Source organism: Oncorhynchus clarkii, chromosome 17, assembly GCF_045791955.1.
Source record: "Oncorhynchus clarkii lewisi isolate Uvic-CL-2024 chromosome 17, UVic_Ocla_1.0, whole genome shotgun sequence".
Lineage (NCBI taxonomy): Eukaryota > Metazoa > Chordata > Actinopteri > Salmoniformes > Salmonidae > Oncorhynchus > Oncorhynchus clarkii.
Genome location: NC_092163.1, coordinates 41,569,994 through 41,586,721, shown reverse-complemented (window position 1 = coordinate 41,586,721; position 16,728 = coordinate 41,569,994). Strand labels below are relative to the sequence as shown.

The window sequence follows — 16,728 nt, the reverse complement described above, 5'->3', positions numbered from 1 at the left end:
GACTTGTCCCAAAGCCACGCCTGCATTGTCTTGGTTGTGTAGTTAGGGTTGATGTCCTGTTGGAAAGTGAACCTTCACCCCCAGTCTGAGGTCCTGAGCGCTCTAGAGCAGGTTTTCATCAAGGATATCTATGTACTTTGCTTCATTCATCTTTCCCTTGATCCTGATTAGTCTCCCAGTCCCTGCCACTGAAAAAAAAAATCACCACATCATGAAGCTGCCACCACCATGCTTCACCGTAGGGATGGCACTTGGCAATCAAGCCAAAGAGTTCAATCTTGGTTTCATCAGTCCGGATAATCTTGTTTCTCATGGTCAGAGTCCTTTCGGTGCATTTTGGCAAACTCTAAGCGAGCAGTCATGTGCCTTTTACTAAGGAGTGGCTTCCGTCTGGCCACTCTACCATTCTACCATAAAGGCCTGATTTAGTGGAGTGCTTCATATATGGTTGTCCTTCTGGAAGGTTCTCCAATCTCCACAGAGGAACTCTGGATCTCTGACAGAGTGACCATCGGGTTCTTGGTCACATCCCTGACCAATGCCCTTCTCCTCCGATTGCTCAGTTTGGGTGGGTGGCCAAACTATTTATTTAATCCATTTTAGAATGAGGCAGTAACGTAACAAAATGTGGAAAAAGTCAAGGTGTCTGAATACTTTCCGAATGCACTGCAGTTGTCCATTTTCAAATTGGATATCCTGTTTTTACCTTAAGTATGATGATGGGGTGGCCACGCCTAACTTGTTAATATACTTGATAAGGTCCTAAGGCCATTTGTAATATACTGATGCCCAACATCAAGTTTGATGTTGGCAGTGCCACGCCCAGCCACCCACTGAAGTTACAAGTGTCCAGGGGCAAGCCTTCTTATATCCATGGTCTGATTGGCGTGAGACTCACATATGCATCTCCACAGACACGTTTGAGTAAAAATCCCCCAGGGATTATCGAAGGGTTTATCGACTACACATGGATACATACCCTTACCTAGATTGAGTTTGGAAGTCTTCCCAAAAAGGGCTGAACAAAAGGCTCAGAAACACCTGGTTTCAACATACTGTATGTGCCTCTTTTCATCCCTGCAGACAAGAATCTGAAGAAAAGTGTGAAGTTCCCCCATTGAAATGTCTTGCCACCCTACTCAATGGGTGCTAGGTGTATACACTGCAAGACCTTTGTCACAACTGAAAAACAGGCAAGAGATGAGCATATTGCAATGCTTCAAAAAATATATTCTAGTGTGAAAGACACTAGGGGCCCTGTTGGCCCCGCTGGTATAAAATCAACTCTGTTTGCCCCCCATCCCTCTCAGTAGTCAATTAACCCATTGCGAGATGCAATCCTACTGACAGTCAAAATCATCTTGACTCGAGAACTTCAGAGACAGCTGATCTTCAAATACAGTACCAGTGTTTGGAGACACCTACTCATTCAGGAGTTTTTCTTTATTTCTACATTGTAAAATAATAGTGAAGACATCAAAACTATGAAATAACACATGGAATCATGTAATAAGCAAAAAAGTGTTAAACAAATCAAAATATATTTTATATTTGAGATTCTTCAAAGTAGCCACCCTTTTCCTTGATGACATCTTTGCACACCCTTAGCATTCTCTCAACCAGCTTCACCTGGAATGCTTTTCCAACAGTCTTGAAGGAGTTCCCACTTACGCTGAGCACTTGTTGGCTGCTTTTCCTTCACTCTGCGGTCCATCTCAAACCAAACCATCTCAATTGGGTTGAGGTCAGGTGATTGTGGAAGCCAGGTAATCTGATGTGGCACTCCATCACTCTTCTTCTTGGTCAAATAGCACTTACACAGCCTGGAGGTATGTTGTGTCATTGCCCTGTTGAAAAACACATGATAATCCCTAAGCACAAACCAGATGGGATGACGTATTGCTGCAGAATACTGTGGTAGCCATGCTGGTTAAGTGTGCCTTGAATTCTAAGTAAATCACAGACAGTGTCTCCAGCAAAGCACCCCTACAACATCACACCTTCTTCTTCATGCTTCACGGTGGAAACCACACATGTTGATATCATCCGTTCACCTACTCTGCGTCTTGCAAAGACAAGGCGGTTGGAACCAAATATCTCAAATTTGGACTCATCAGACCAAAGGACAATTTCTACCGATCTAATGTCCATTGCTTGTGTTTCTTGGCCCGTGCAAGTCTCTTTTTATTATTGGTGTCCTTTAGTAGTGGTTTCTTTGCCTCAATTTGACCATGAAGGCCTGGTTCACGCAATCTTCTCTGAACAGTTGATGTTGAGATGTGTCTGTTACTTGAACTCTGTGATGCATTTATTTGGGATCAAATGTCTGAGGCTGGTAACTCTAATGAACTTATCCTCTGAAGCAGAGATAACTCTGGGTCTTCTTTTCCTGTGGCGGTCCTCATGAGAGCCAGTTCCGTCATAGCGCTTGATGGTCTTGCGACTGCACTTGAAGGAGTTTTCAAAGTTCTTGAAATGTTCCAGATTGACTGACCTTCATGTCTTAAAGTAATGATGGACTGTCAATTCTCTTTGCTTATTTGAACTGTTCTTTTACCAAATAGTGGTGGCATACAGAAGATAGCCCTTTCTTGTCACAACACAACTGATTGGCTAAAACACATTAAAAAGGAAAGAAATTCAACAAATTAATTTTTAACAAGGCACACCTGTTAATTGAAATGCTTGACTACCTCATGAAGCTGGTTGAGAGAATGCCAAGAGTGGGCAAAGTTGTCATCAAGGCAAAGGGTGGCCACTATGAAGAATCTCACTTTTTTGGTAACTACATGATTCCATATGTGTTTTTTCATAGTTGTGATGTCTTCACTATTATTCTACAATTTTGAAAATAGTAAAAATAAAGAAAAACCCATGAATGAGTAGGTGTGTCCAAACTTTTGACTGGTACTGTATATTGCCCCATAGATGCCACCCAACAATACTTTTGGGAGAAGTTCAATTCATACAACCCTAAAAGCTTGAAGAGTTTCATAGACTACATAAGGGTAAATACCCTTATCTAGATTGAATTTGGAAGTCTTCCAACAAGTGGAAAAGAACACCTCAGAAACACCGGCTTTTGACATATGTGACATTAATGAGGGTCGCCAAACCATACATATGAAATTTTGGAAAGATTAGACCTTTTTAACCCTTTCAAAAAGCCCCTATAATACCAATTGAATGCACTCCCTGCTCTTCTGGATCCCCTGCAGTTCGTGCATTGCACAAAGAGAGGTGTGGACGACATCAAGCTGTTTTTAATGGATACCATCGACAGACATCTGGAGAGCAGGAGGGACTTTGTTTCTGGACTTTTCATCTGCATTTTACACCATGCAGCCTTCCATCCTAGCCAGAAAACTTGACTCACAGTTCAATCTCGACCATGGCCTTATCTAATGGATTATGGATTTTTTAACTGACTGGCCACGGAGAGTGTATGTTAATGTCAGACACCCTATTCAATTGCACAGGTTCACCACAAGGGTGTGTATTGTCACCCCTTTTTTTTCTACACCAATGACTGTCAGATGACACATTCTGAACTCATTCAGTGTCCACAAATCTATATTGTAAACCTTTTACAGTTCTTTCATTAAGAGCGTGTTCTGTGTTTCTCTTTAAAATGTTGGTTCACATCCCTCTCTGTCAAGAAAAGGACCGCCTCCAAGCCATTGTGAATACCTGCTCTAAGATCACTGTGGTGCCTCTCGGAAGTCTGGCCTCCTTCTTTGAGCAGCAGACCAGGAGGAAGATGTATGACATGCTGGGGGACAGCACCCATGTCCTCAACCCGCAGATCCAACTGCTCCCCCTTGGACGCCACCTGCACTGTCTGAAGTGCTCCACTAATAGGCATATGGCCTCATTTGTGCCAGAGGCAATTCACCTGTTTAACAGGACCAACAAGGAAGATCTAGCGACGACTATTCTAGAGATAGTTTAGCCCTGAAATGGATTAAGGACTGCGGCTACCATAACTTTGAAGTTTCTTAAAATGCACCATTAACTTTTAATTGATGCATTAGCGTATATACTTAGATAGAATTTTGAAGTCTTCCAAAAAGGGCTGAAAAAGGCTCAAACACCTGGTTTCAACATATGTGCCTTGTTTCATCCCTGTAGACAAGTATCTGAAAAAAAAGGGGGAAATTCCTCCCTTTGAAAAGGCTTGCCACCTCACTCATTTGGTGTTAGGGTTATACACTGCAAGGCCTTTTTGATAACTGAAAAAGAGGCAAGAGTTGAGCATATTCCAATGTTTAAATATATATATATTCTGGTGTGAAAGACAAGACCCCGTTGACCCCCCTGGTGTAAATATTTACTCTCAGTTTGCCCCCATCCCTCTCAGTGGTCGATCATCCCATCGCGAGACGTTGTCCTTCTGACAGTCAATCTTTCCCAATAACTTCAGAGACAACTGGTCTTCACATATACTGCCCCTTAGATGCCCCCCAACAATACAACAACAAAAAAAGTTTCACATTTGTGCCGGTTCATGAGGGTCACCGAACCACATACAGTGCATTCAGAAAGTATTCAGACCCCTTTCCCTTTTCCACATATTGTTACGTTACAACCTTAATCTAAAATTAGCGTTCAAAAATGTGGGGCCACTTAGAAATGTCCTTATTTTTGAAAGAAAAGCTAAGTTTTTGTCCATTAAAACAACATCAAATTCATCAGAAATACAGTGAAGACGCTTAGTGGGACTCTCACAGGACAATGACCCAAAACCTCCACGATTTGTAAGGTTTGGGATGAGTTTAACCGCAGAGTGAAGGAAAAGCAGTCAACAAGTGCTCAGCATATGTGGGAACTCCTTCAAGACTGTTGGAAAAGCATTCCTCCGGTTGAGAGAATGCCAAAAGTGTGCAAAGCTGTCAAAGCAAGGGGTGGCTACATTGATTTGTTTAACACTTTTTTGATTACTACATGATTCCATATGTGTTATTTCATAGTTGGGTTTTTATGTCTTCACAATTATTCTGCAATGTAGAAATAGTAAAAATTAACAAAAACTCTTGAATTAGTAGGTGTGTCTAAATTTGACTGATACTGTATATACACTGCTCAAAAAAATAAAGGGAACACTTAAACAACACAATGTAACTCCAAGTCAATCATACTTCTGTGAAATCAAACTGTCCACTTAGGAAGCAACACTGATTGACCATAAATTTCACATGCTGTTGTGCAAATGGAATAGACAACAGGTAGAAATTATAGGCAATTAGCAAGACACCCCCAATAAAGGAGTGGTTCTGCAGATGGTGACCACAGACCACTTCTCAGTTTCTATGCTTCCTGGCTGATGTTTTGGTCACTTTTGAATGCTGGCGGTGCTTTCACTCTAGTGGCTCAGGTAGTGCAGCTCATCCAGGATGGCACATCAATGCGAGATGTGGCAAGAAGGTTTGCTGTGTCTGTCAGCATAGTGTCCAGAGCATGGAGGCGCTACCAGGAGACAGGCCAGTACATCAGGAGACGTGGAGGAGGCCGTAGGAGGGCAACAACCCAGCAGCAGGACCGCTACCTCCGCCTTTGTGCAAGGAGGAGCAGGAGGAGCACTGCCAGAGCCCTGCAAAATGATCTCCAGCAGGCCTCAAATGTGCATGTGTCTGCTCAAACAGTCAGAAACAGACTCCATGAGGGTGGTATGAGGGCCCAACGTCCACAGGTGGGGGTTGTGCTTACATCCCAACACCGTGCAGGACATTTGGCATTTGCCAGAGAACACCAAAATTGGCAAATTCGCCACTGGTGCCCTGTCATCTTCACAGATGAAAGCAGGTTCACACTGAGCATGTGACAAACGTGATAGAGTCTGGAGACGCCGTGGAGAACGTTCTGCTGCCTGCAACATTCCCCAGCATGACCGGTTTGGCAGTGGGTCAGTCATGGTGTGGGGTGGCATTTCTTTGGGGGGGCGCACAGCCCTCCATGTTCTCGCCAGAGGTAGCCTGACTGCCATTAAGTACCGAGATGAGATCTTCAGACCCCTTGTGAGACCATATGCTGGTGTGGTTGGCCCTGGGTTCCTCCTACTGCAAGACAATGCTAGACCTCATGTGACTGGAGTATGTCAGCAGTTCCTGCAAGAGGAAGGCATTGATGTTATCGACTGGCCCGCCTGTTCCCCAGACCTGAATCCAATTGAGCACATCTGGGACATCATCTCTCGCTCCATCCACCAACGCCACGTTGCACCACAGACTGTCCAGGGGTTGGCGGATGCTTTAGTCCAGGTCTGGCAGGAGATCCCTCAGGAGACCATCCGCCACCTCATCAGGAGCATGCCCAGGCATTGTAGGGAGGTCATACAGGCACGTGGAGGCCACACACACTACTGAGCCTCATTTTGACTTGTTTTAAGGACATTACATCAAAGTTGCATCAGTCTGTAGTGTGGTTTTCCATTTTAATTTTTAGTGTGACTCCAAATCCAGACTTTTTTATCAATTTCCATTGATAATTTTTGCGTGATTTTGTTGTCAGCACATTCAACTATGTAAAGAAAAATGTATTTAATAAGAATATTTCATTCATTCAAATCTAGGATGTGTTATTTTAGTGTTCCCTTTATTTTTTTGAGCAGTGTATTTTTTTGCAACATTTGCAAAGACATTGGCAACTTTGTAATTGTAGTCAACTTTGTTTTGAAGTATTTGGAGGTTACAGAGAGACAGATAAAGATCTTGATTCAAGGTTTTGCAGAGATCTGTATACACAACTGTTCTTCAAGTGGTCTGAGGCAGTTGGTAAATAATGAGCGTTTTCAAGAACAACTCTAGCATTTTACTGCAGTGGGCTAAATCTGGCTCACACAGTGTTTCTTGGTAGTCTTAAACAAATCTAATTTGAAACAAAAGTATGCACCTCATACACATGGTTATGGGTTTAATAAAATATTATACTTCTACCATGTCCGATTAAGGGCTCAATCTTCGGCTGGCTTTGAGGTGGCGATAGTGTCAAACGGATGTTAGTTTGCAATTTCTTCATGTAAAACGGGCGCACTGGCATTTCCAGTCTTAACGCCAGTTTCGGTAAATTATCTGTTTTATATCAGCTCGTATGCGCTCCGATGGGCAGGTTGGAAATATTTGACGTGTGTCCTAAAAAACATAATCCCGAAGTGCTAATTTTAGGCAGCGAAAATAGGGATGTTTAAGACCAACCAAAAGCGGGAACGCAGTTGGCTATGGCATCGATTTTAACAGCAGAATCGCAGCCTATCCAGCCATGTTATCCGCATGGAACAAGAGTAGTGTAATGTGCTTTTGAAACATAAAAAAAATTACTGTTTTTTCCCATTTTGGGGGGGATTCAAAAACCAAGCATAGCCTCCAAAGCTTTATTGAAATATCAAGTTTGAGAGTGGTCAAACAGTGAGCTGATGTTCCCTTTATATCTATGCATTGTATGGCCCACATTATTTTAGACATGCAGGTCCCGTTTTGGATGTGCGTAGTCTGGGTTGTTTAAATATTATATTCCCACGGGGAGAAATTATGGGGCCTTTAACTGTGAGGTAGCCTATTTAAAACAAGTTATTGTTTGGTTTTGTTTAGAATTTATTCAAATTATTTATTCTCATTCCCATTCTTAGTGCTTATCAGTAATGCATTTAATCTTGATTATTGACAATGCTTGGCATGTTCATGCTCAGCCATAATGCAATACATTAGGCCTATTACTTAGAGCAATGTAGTCTGAAAATGGGTTCAAGTTCACGTATTTAGCAAAGATAGGTCTACATTTTGTTATTTTGCTTCTGTAAGGCATTTAACAAACTATAATGGACTAACATTGAAATTGGAGTTTATTCCAAGGCAATGCATAAAAGTCCGGAAATACACAACATGAATCAACCACATATTTTGCCATGGAGCACATTCTGATTGGCCAAGCCTCGACACTTCCTCGACTTCATCATCAAAACCCAGTCATTCCGCAGCAACGCCAGCAAGTGCTGTGATAATTGAGATAGTGAAAATAGCTTAAATATTTCTCACACACCCCAGAACCTATATCGCTACCACCTGTGCTTAGATTTACCATTGCATTAGGCTCGTTAAAATAGGGCCCATAGAGTTGAAATGTATTACATTTTGAGTTAGCATCCCAATGTTACACTTTATATGCATCACAGAAGACTGAAATACAATGAAACCGTTTGACATAGAAACACCCGTTTTCTGTGTTAAAAATAAAATAATGACGAAGTTATGAAAAATATTAATATTCCATCCATGAGGCCACCAGAGGACAATTTGGTGATTTGACTGCAGGCACGGGATACTAACGATGGTTTTGGGAAATAGCTTGGAGATTTAACAATGCTTCTACAAAGGTTCTAACATGAATCCTAGACTTAAGGTGCTTTGGGGAAACCAGCCCCGGACACTCATGTCTCAACAGATAGTCCTTTCCTCTTAGCCATATCAACTTTGCTTCCTGTAACACTAGACTCAAGGAGTAGTAAAAGTTATCAACAATCAAGCTAGTCATCTTGACTACTTTCTTATGTCATTCTAGTTGGCACCAAAAGTGAAAAAAGTGTTGATAGGAGACAGAATGCAGTCGGACCATCAGATAATTGGCATATACATTACTCTTGCTGAATTTCCACATGGCCGAGGATATTGGAAATGTAATCAAAGCCTATTGGATGATAACTTGTTTTTAACTAGGACAGAGGAATTTACAACTGACTTTTTCAGACATAACATACTGTAGGTACAGCAAATCCCCTTATTGTATGGGACACTTAAATGTACGGGACACTTTTAAATGTGCCTTTAGAGGCCATGTAATTCAGTACTCAGTATAAACAAAAGCAATTTAGTTCAAAAGAGTCCATACTAACAAAGGAAATTGAAGGTCTAACAGAACAGATAAATAGCAATAAAAACTGTACCATAGTGTCTCAGAATAAGTTATAGAAAAAACAAAAATAAATGTAGGAACTTATTCAAGAAAGATCAAGTGCAATATATATTTTTCAAATAAAGCAAACTGGATGGAATATGGGGAAAAATTCACCAAATTATTTTTTAATCTTCAACATAGAAATGCTACCAAAAATAATTTTCTGAAACTTGTTGCAAATGACGGAATCACCCATGATACACCAAATTATATTTGAAAGAGGAAGCAAAGTACTTTAATAAGCATATGTTTTGGTTTCAGTCTCCTCCATCTCCTCTAACCGAAGCTAATTGTATGGATTTTTTAAATATTATTTCTGTAAAATGAACAGCCGTAAAGAAAGACTCATGTGAAGGCGAAATTACGGAGGAGGAACTTCTTGATGCATTTAAAGCCTTTAAGTCCGAGAAAACTCCAGGGCTGGATGGTACAGTATATAAGTTGAGATATACCAAACTCTTTTTTGATATACTCAGAGTACCGTTATTAGCATGTTTTCACCACTCCAGCTGTTTGCAAATGGTAAATTATCAGACACTCAACAAGAAGGTCTGATGTCATTATTAGTGAAACAGGATATAAGTGGGAAATATAAAGATCCAGTCCTCTAAAAAAAATTGGAGACCCCTTACACTCCAATGTTGTGATGCAAAAATTCTCATAGAATTAAAAAGGTATTGTCGGACATTATTAATTCTAATCAGACAGGTTTTTTACATGGACGATACAGTGGAGATAATATAAGGCAAGTACTGGAAACAATAGAACACTATGAAAAATCTGGGAAACCAGGCCTGCTACTCATAGCTGACTTTGAAAAGGCTTTTGATAAAGTACGACTGGAGTTTGTATATAAATGCCTGGAACATTTACATTTTTGACAATCTCTTATAAAATGGGTTAAAATCATGTATAGTAACTCTAGGTGTAAAATAGTAAATAATGGCTACTTCTCAGAAAGTTTTAAACTGTCAAGAGGAGTAAAACAAGGTTGTCATCTATCGGCATATCTATTTAATATGGGCATTTAAATGTTAGCTATTAAAATAACCACTGTTACTATGATGTTGGTAATGGCGCCGGAGGGGAAGGCTGCCGTCTTATCGTCTTTTAACCAACCATGCAGTTCTGTTAGTTTTTCTGCGCTGTTCTTAACTTATTTTGTACATAACGTTGTTGCTACCGTCTCTTATGACCAAAAAGAGCTTCTGGACATCAGAACTGTGATTGATCATCTCAAACTGGAAAAAGAGTTCTTCTTCAATGAGTCAGATGGGAGGGATATAATACAGACACCCGACCAGGCCTAGATCCCCGTTATTCGCTGGAGAAGGAAACGCAGATTTAGCGGAAAGAGATCAGGGTGTCTTGTGAGGATCTGGCGATGAGTGGCTAATCTGCCCATGCCTTCCGTCCTGCTAGCTAATGTTCAATCGCTGGAAAATAAATGGGACGAACTGAAAGCACATTTATTCTAACAACGAGACATTACAAACTGTAATATCTTATGTTTCACTGAGTCGTTGCTGAACGACAACATTAACAACATACAGCTACATACCACCACAGACCGATACTGGCACTAAAACCGCACTCAATGAGCTGTACACCGTTGTAAGAAAACCATAAAAAGCTCATCCAGAGGCAGCGCTCATAGTGGCCGGGGACTTTAATGCAGGGAACTTAAATCGGTTTTACCTAAATGCTATCAGCATATTACCTGTGGCCTATCAGTAGGAAAAAAATTATAGACCGTATATAAAGCTCTCCCTCGCCCTCCATTTGGCAAATCTGACCATACAGTTGGGCAAAAAAGTATCTAGTCAGCCACCAATTGTGCAAGTTCTCCCACTTAAAAAGGTGAGAGAGGCCTGTAATTTTCATCATAGGTACACTTCAACTATGACAGACAAAATGAGAAGAAAAAAATCCAGAAAATCACATTGTAGGATTTTTAATTAATTAATTTGCTATTTATGGTATAGCAGGTGATTCCTGCTTACAAGCCAAAACTAAAGCAGGAAGCACCAGTGACTCGGTCTATAAAAAAGTGGTCAGAGGAAGCAGATGCTAAACTACAGGACTGTTTTGCTAGCACAGACTGGAATATGTCCTGGGATTCTTCCGATGGAATTGAGGAGTACACCACATCAGTCACTGGCTTAATCAATAAGTTCATTGGGGACTTCATCCCCACAGTGACTGTAGGTACATACACCAACCAGAAGCCATGGATTACAGACAACATTCGCACTGAGCTAAAGGGTAGAGCAACCAATTTCAGGGAGCGGGACTCTAACCCGGAAGCTTATAAGAAATCTCGCTATGCCCTCCGACAAACCATCAAACAGGCAAAGCATCAATTCAGGACTAAGATCAAATCGTAGTACACCGGCTCCGATGCTCGTCGGATGTGACAGGGCCTGCAAAGTATTACAGACTACAAAGGTAAGTACAGCTGAGAGCTGCTCAGTGACACGGGCCTACCAGATGAGCTAAATAAGTTGCATGCTCGCTTCGAGGCAAGTAACACTGAAAAATGCATGAGAGCAGCAGCTGTTCCAGATGACTGTGTGATCACGCTCTCCGCAGCCGATGTGAGTCGACATTTAAACAGGTCAACTTTCCCAAGGCCGCAGGGCCAGAAGGATTACCAGGACGTGTACAACGAGCATGCGTTGACCAACTGGCAAGTGTCTTCACTGACATTTTCAACCTCTCCCTGTCTGAGTCTGTAATATCAACATGTTTCAAGCAGACCACCATAGTCCCTGTGCACAAGAACCGCCGCCAGGTGGTAAGGGTAGGTAACAACACATCCTCCACGCTGATCCTCAACACGGGGGCCCCTCAGGGGTGCGTGCTCAGCCCCGTCCTGTAGTCCCTTGTTCACTGATGACTGCATGGCCAGGCACAATTCCAACACCATCATTAAGTTTGCTGATGACAGAACAGCAGTAGGCCTGATCACTGAAAACGATGAGACAGCCTATAGGGAGGAGGTCAGAGACCTGACCGTGTGGCGCAAGGACAACAACCTCTCCCTCAATGTGATCAAGACAAAAGAGATGATTGTGGACGACAGGAAAAGGAGGACCAAGCACGCCCCAGTTCTCATCGACTGGGCTGTAGTGGAGCAGGTTGAGAGCTTCAAGTTCCCTGGCATCCACATCACCAACAAACTAACATGGTCCAAGCACACCAAGACAGTCATGTAGAAGGCACAACAAAGCCTATTCCCCCTCTATACCAGGGGGTGTCAGAGGAAGGCCCTAAAAATTGCCAATGACTCCAGCCACCCTAGTCATAGACTGTTCTCTTTGCTACCGCATGGCAAGCGGTACCGGAGCTCCACGTCTAGGTCCAAGAGGCTCCTAAATAGCTTCTACCCCCAAGCCGTAAGACTCCTGAACAGCTATTCAAATGGCTACACAGACTATTTGCATTCGGCTAAGGTGACAAATAAACGTTGATTTGAAATCAGATCCAACAATAATATCAAGGGATTAGAAATCCAGGGTTGAAAAGCAATGGTGTCATTGTACGCTGATGATTCATGTTTTCTTATAAATCCACAACTTGGATCCCTCCACAAACTCTGGATCATTGGATTACAACCAAATTATGATAAGTGTACTATTTACGTATTTGATCACAAAAAAAGTATGACTTTTATTGTACCATGTAGTTTGCAAATAAAATGGTCTGATGGTGATGTGGATATACTCAGTATACATTTCCCAAACTAAATAAACGATCTCACTCCAGGAAATGTTAATAGGAAGTTAAAAATAGGTAAGATATTGCTAACATGGAAAGGTAAATAAATACCTGTCTATTTGTGGAAAAATCAGCCTGATTAACTTTTTAGTCATTTTACCCATTTGCTCATGGTCTTGCCTATACCAAGCAAACAGTTTTTTAAATTGTTTGAGAACAATATTTTCCATTTTATTTGGAATGGCAAGTGAGGCAAAATTAAAGGGGCCTATTTATATAATGAATTTGTATTCAGAAGGCAGAAATGATTAAATATTAAAGAGTTAGAACTCTCAGTAAAGGCTTCAGTCATACAAATGTTACACTTAAATCCAAACTGGTTCTCTAGGAAATGAGTAAGAATGTCTCACCCTATGTTCATGAATGGTCTTTATCCTTTTTTAAGATTTCAACCCCTCTTTTAAGATTTCAACCTCTCACTTTCAGTTATTTTAAAATGAAATCATCTCCCAAATATCGCTATTTTAAAACAAACAAGCCATAGCCATCTAATTTTAATCCACCAGAAAAGACATAACAAATAACACAATAAATATTGTGGTTAAAATCAAATATAATAATTGATAGAAAAAACATTATACATTTTTTTTTTAAGTATAATCTTCATAAATTACATCATAAATATGCCTGGTGGGATTATTTCACACATGCATTTAACAAAAATATATGGAAATTATGACAAACAACTAATTGCAGCATTACCGCAAAAATGGAAGAGGAAAGTTTAAAAGGGGCAAAGTAAGGAACTTGCCTGTCAGCCCTGCATTAAAGACCATAATTGGTTAAAGAAAATTGTGATAAATAAAAAGTATACCAGTTTCATTTGAGGACCAAAAAATTGACAGCCGTGGCATCTAAATTTCAAAATAGTTTGGAAGAGATTTTTGACGTACCGATTCCATTGCACATGGTTTATGGACTGATATGCAAAACTTCATTTTTTACAATTTAAATTATTATACAAAATTCTTGCAACCAATAGAATGTTATTTATATGGGCGATACAACCTTCCCAGCTCTGCAGATTTTACGGCGAAGAGACAGAATAATTTGTAGCTTGTTTTTGGTAACAGTTTCAGAAATGGCTGAAGAATTGCAATATTTACCTGGAGCTAACCCTGCAGATAGCACTACTTGGTGACCTGAAAAGTCATAGTCAATCTATCAACACTACAATAATACTTTTAGCAAAAATGTTTATTTTCAATTAAAAATCTGTGGGAACAATGAGAATAGAAAGTTTCAGATCTTTTGTGAAACATCACATCAGAGTTTAAATATATATGGCTGTCACGCCCTGACCGTCGATTGCTTTGTATGTTTCTATTTTTGTTTGGTCAGGGTGTGATTTGGGAGGGCATTCTATGTTTGTATGTCTAGGTTTTTGTATTTCTATGTTTCGGCCATGTATGGTTCTCAGTCAGGGACAGCTGTCTTTTGTTGTCTCTGACTGGGAATCATACTTAGGTAGCCTGTTTTGCCACCTTAGGTTGTGGGTAGTTGTTTTCTGTTTAGTGTTTGTATCACCTGTCAGAACTGTTTCGGTTATTCCTTTTCTTTATTTTCTATTTAGTGTTCAGTTTCGAATAAATAATATGTACACGTACAACACTGCACCTTTGTCCTCACCTTCTTCCTCTGAATGCCGTTACAATGGCAAAAATAAATCCAATATGGATGGTGTTGAGAGATAGATGGGAGGGGTTGAATGGAGCTGAAGGTTGGGATTAATAACAACAAATAATAACAAGATAACTAACGTAAAACATACTGTGTCCATGTAACATATATGGTTTAAGAACCTTTGCGAAAGACCACAGTTTGAAAGACATGGCAAATATAAATCAAACCGGATGGACATCGGAAATAGATGTGAGAGGTTGAGGGTAGAGAAAGGACAGGGGTAAAAACAAACAAAATATAACTATTGTAAAATAGACTGTGTCCATAAAATGTATACAGTATGCATAAGCTGGAATTAGAGGCCTTGTTCACTAGTTTACTCCAATTAGTATATGTATTTATTTGTTTGTATGTATGTATGTATGTATGTATGTATGTATGTACGTATGTATTTGTATGTATTTATATATATATATATTAATATGTTTTTGTATGTATTTATATACATGTATGTATTTGTAAATATATATATAAATATTTGTATGTATTTATATATATGTATGTATTTGTATATATATGTATATATATATATATATATATATATACAGTATATATTTGTAAATATGTATGTGTATATACACTGCTCAAAAAATAAAGGGAACACTAAAATAACACATCCTAGATCTGAATGAATGAAATATTCTTATTAAATAAAACATTTCTTTACATAGTTGAGAATGTGCTGACAACAAAATCACACAAAAATTATCAATGGAAATCAAATTTATCAACCCATGGAGATCTGAATGGAATCACACTCAAAATCAAAGTGGAAAACCACACTACAGGCTGATCCAACTTTGATGTAATGTCCTTAAAACAAGTCAAAATGAGGCTCAGTAGTGTATGTGGCCTCCACATGTCTGTATGACCTCCCTACAATGCCTGGGCATGCTCCTGATGAGGTGGCGGATGGTCTCCTGAGGGATCTCCTCCCAGACCTGGACTAAAGCATCCGCCAACTCCTGGACAGTCTGTGGTGCAACGTGGCTGGTTGGTGGATGGAGCGAGACATGATGTCCCAGATGTGCTCAATTGGATTCAGGTCTGGGGAACGGGCGGGCCAGTCCATAGCATCAATGCCTTCCTCTTGCAGGAACTGCTGACACACTCCAGCCACATGAGGTCTAGCATTGTCTTGCAGTAGGAGGAACCCAGGGCCAACCACACCTGCATATGGTCTCACAAGGGGTCTGAGGATCTCATCTCGGTACCTAATGGCAGTCAGGCTACCTCTGGCGAGCACATGGAGGGCTGTGCGGCCCCCCAAAGAAATGCCACCCCACACCATGACTGACCCACCGCCAAACTGGTCATGCTGGAGGATGTTGCAGGCAACAGAACGTTCTCAATGGCATCTCCAGACTGTCACGTCTGTCACATGTGCTCAGTGTGAACCTGCTTTCATCTGTGAAGAGCACAGGGTGCCAGTGGCGAATTTGCCAATCTTGGTGTTCTCTGGCAAATGACAAACGTCCTGCACGGTGTTGGGCTGTAAGCACAACCCCCATCTGTGGAAGTCGGACCCTCATACCACCCTCATGGAGTCTGTTTCTGACCGTTTGAACACATATGCACATTTGTGTCCTGCTGGAGGTCATTTTGTAGGGCTCTGGCAGTGCTCCTCCTTGCACAAAGGCGAAGGTAGCGGTCCTGCTGCTGGGTTGTTGCCCTCCTACGGCCTCCTCCACGTCTCCTGATGTACTGGCCTGTCTCCTGGTAGCGCCTCCATGCTCTGGACACTACGCTGACAGACACAGCAAACCTTCTTGCCACATCTCGCATTGATGTGCAAGCCTGGATGAGCTGCACTACCTGAGCCACTTGTGTGGGTTGTAGACTCCGTCTCATGCTACCACTAGAGTGAAAGCACCGCCAGCATTCAAAAGTGACCAAAACATCAGCCAGGAAGCATAGGAACTGAGAAGTGGTCTGTGGTCCCCACCTGCAGAACCAGTCCTTTATTGGGGGTGTCTTGCTAAATGCCGATAATTTCCACCTGTTGTCTATTCCATTTGCACAACAGCCTGTGAAATTTATTGTCAATCAGTGTTGCTTCCTAAGTGGACAGTTTGATTTCACAGAAGTGTGATTGACTTGGAGTTACATTGTGTTGTTTAAGTGTTCCCTCTATTTTTTTGAGCAGTGTCCCCAAACTTTTGAATGGTAGTATATACAGTGGGGAGAACAAGTATTTGATACACTGCGGATTTTGCAGGATTTCCTACTTACAAAGCATGTAGAGGTCTGTAATTTATATCATAGGCACACTTCAACTGTGAGAGATGGAATAAAAAAAAAATTACATCCAGAAAATCACAT

General features: G+C 41.0%; 1 protein-coding gene across 3 annotated transcripts in view; it reads right to left on the bottom strand.

Moving 5' to 3' along the window:
• LOC139370865 (uncharacterized) overlaps positions 1-16,728 on the bottom strand; it is a 42,308-nt gene that overhangs the window by 11,772 nt on the left and 13,808 nt on the right. The window lies entirely within an intron of this gene.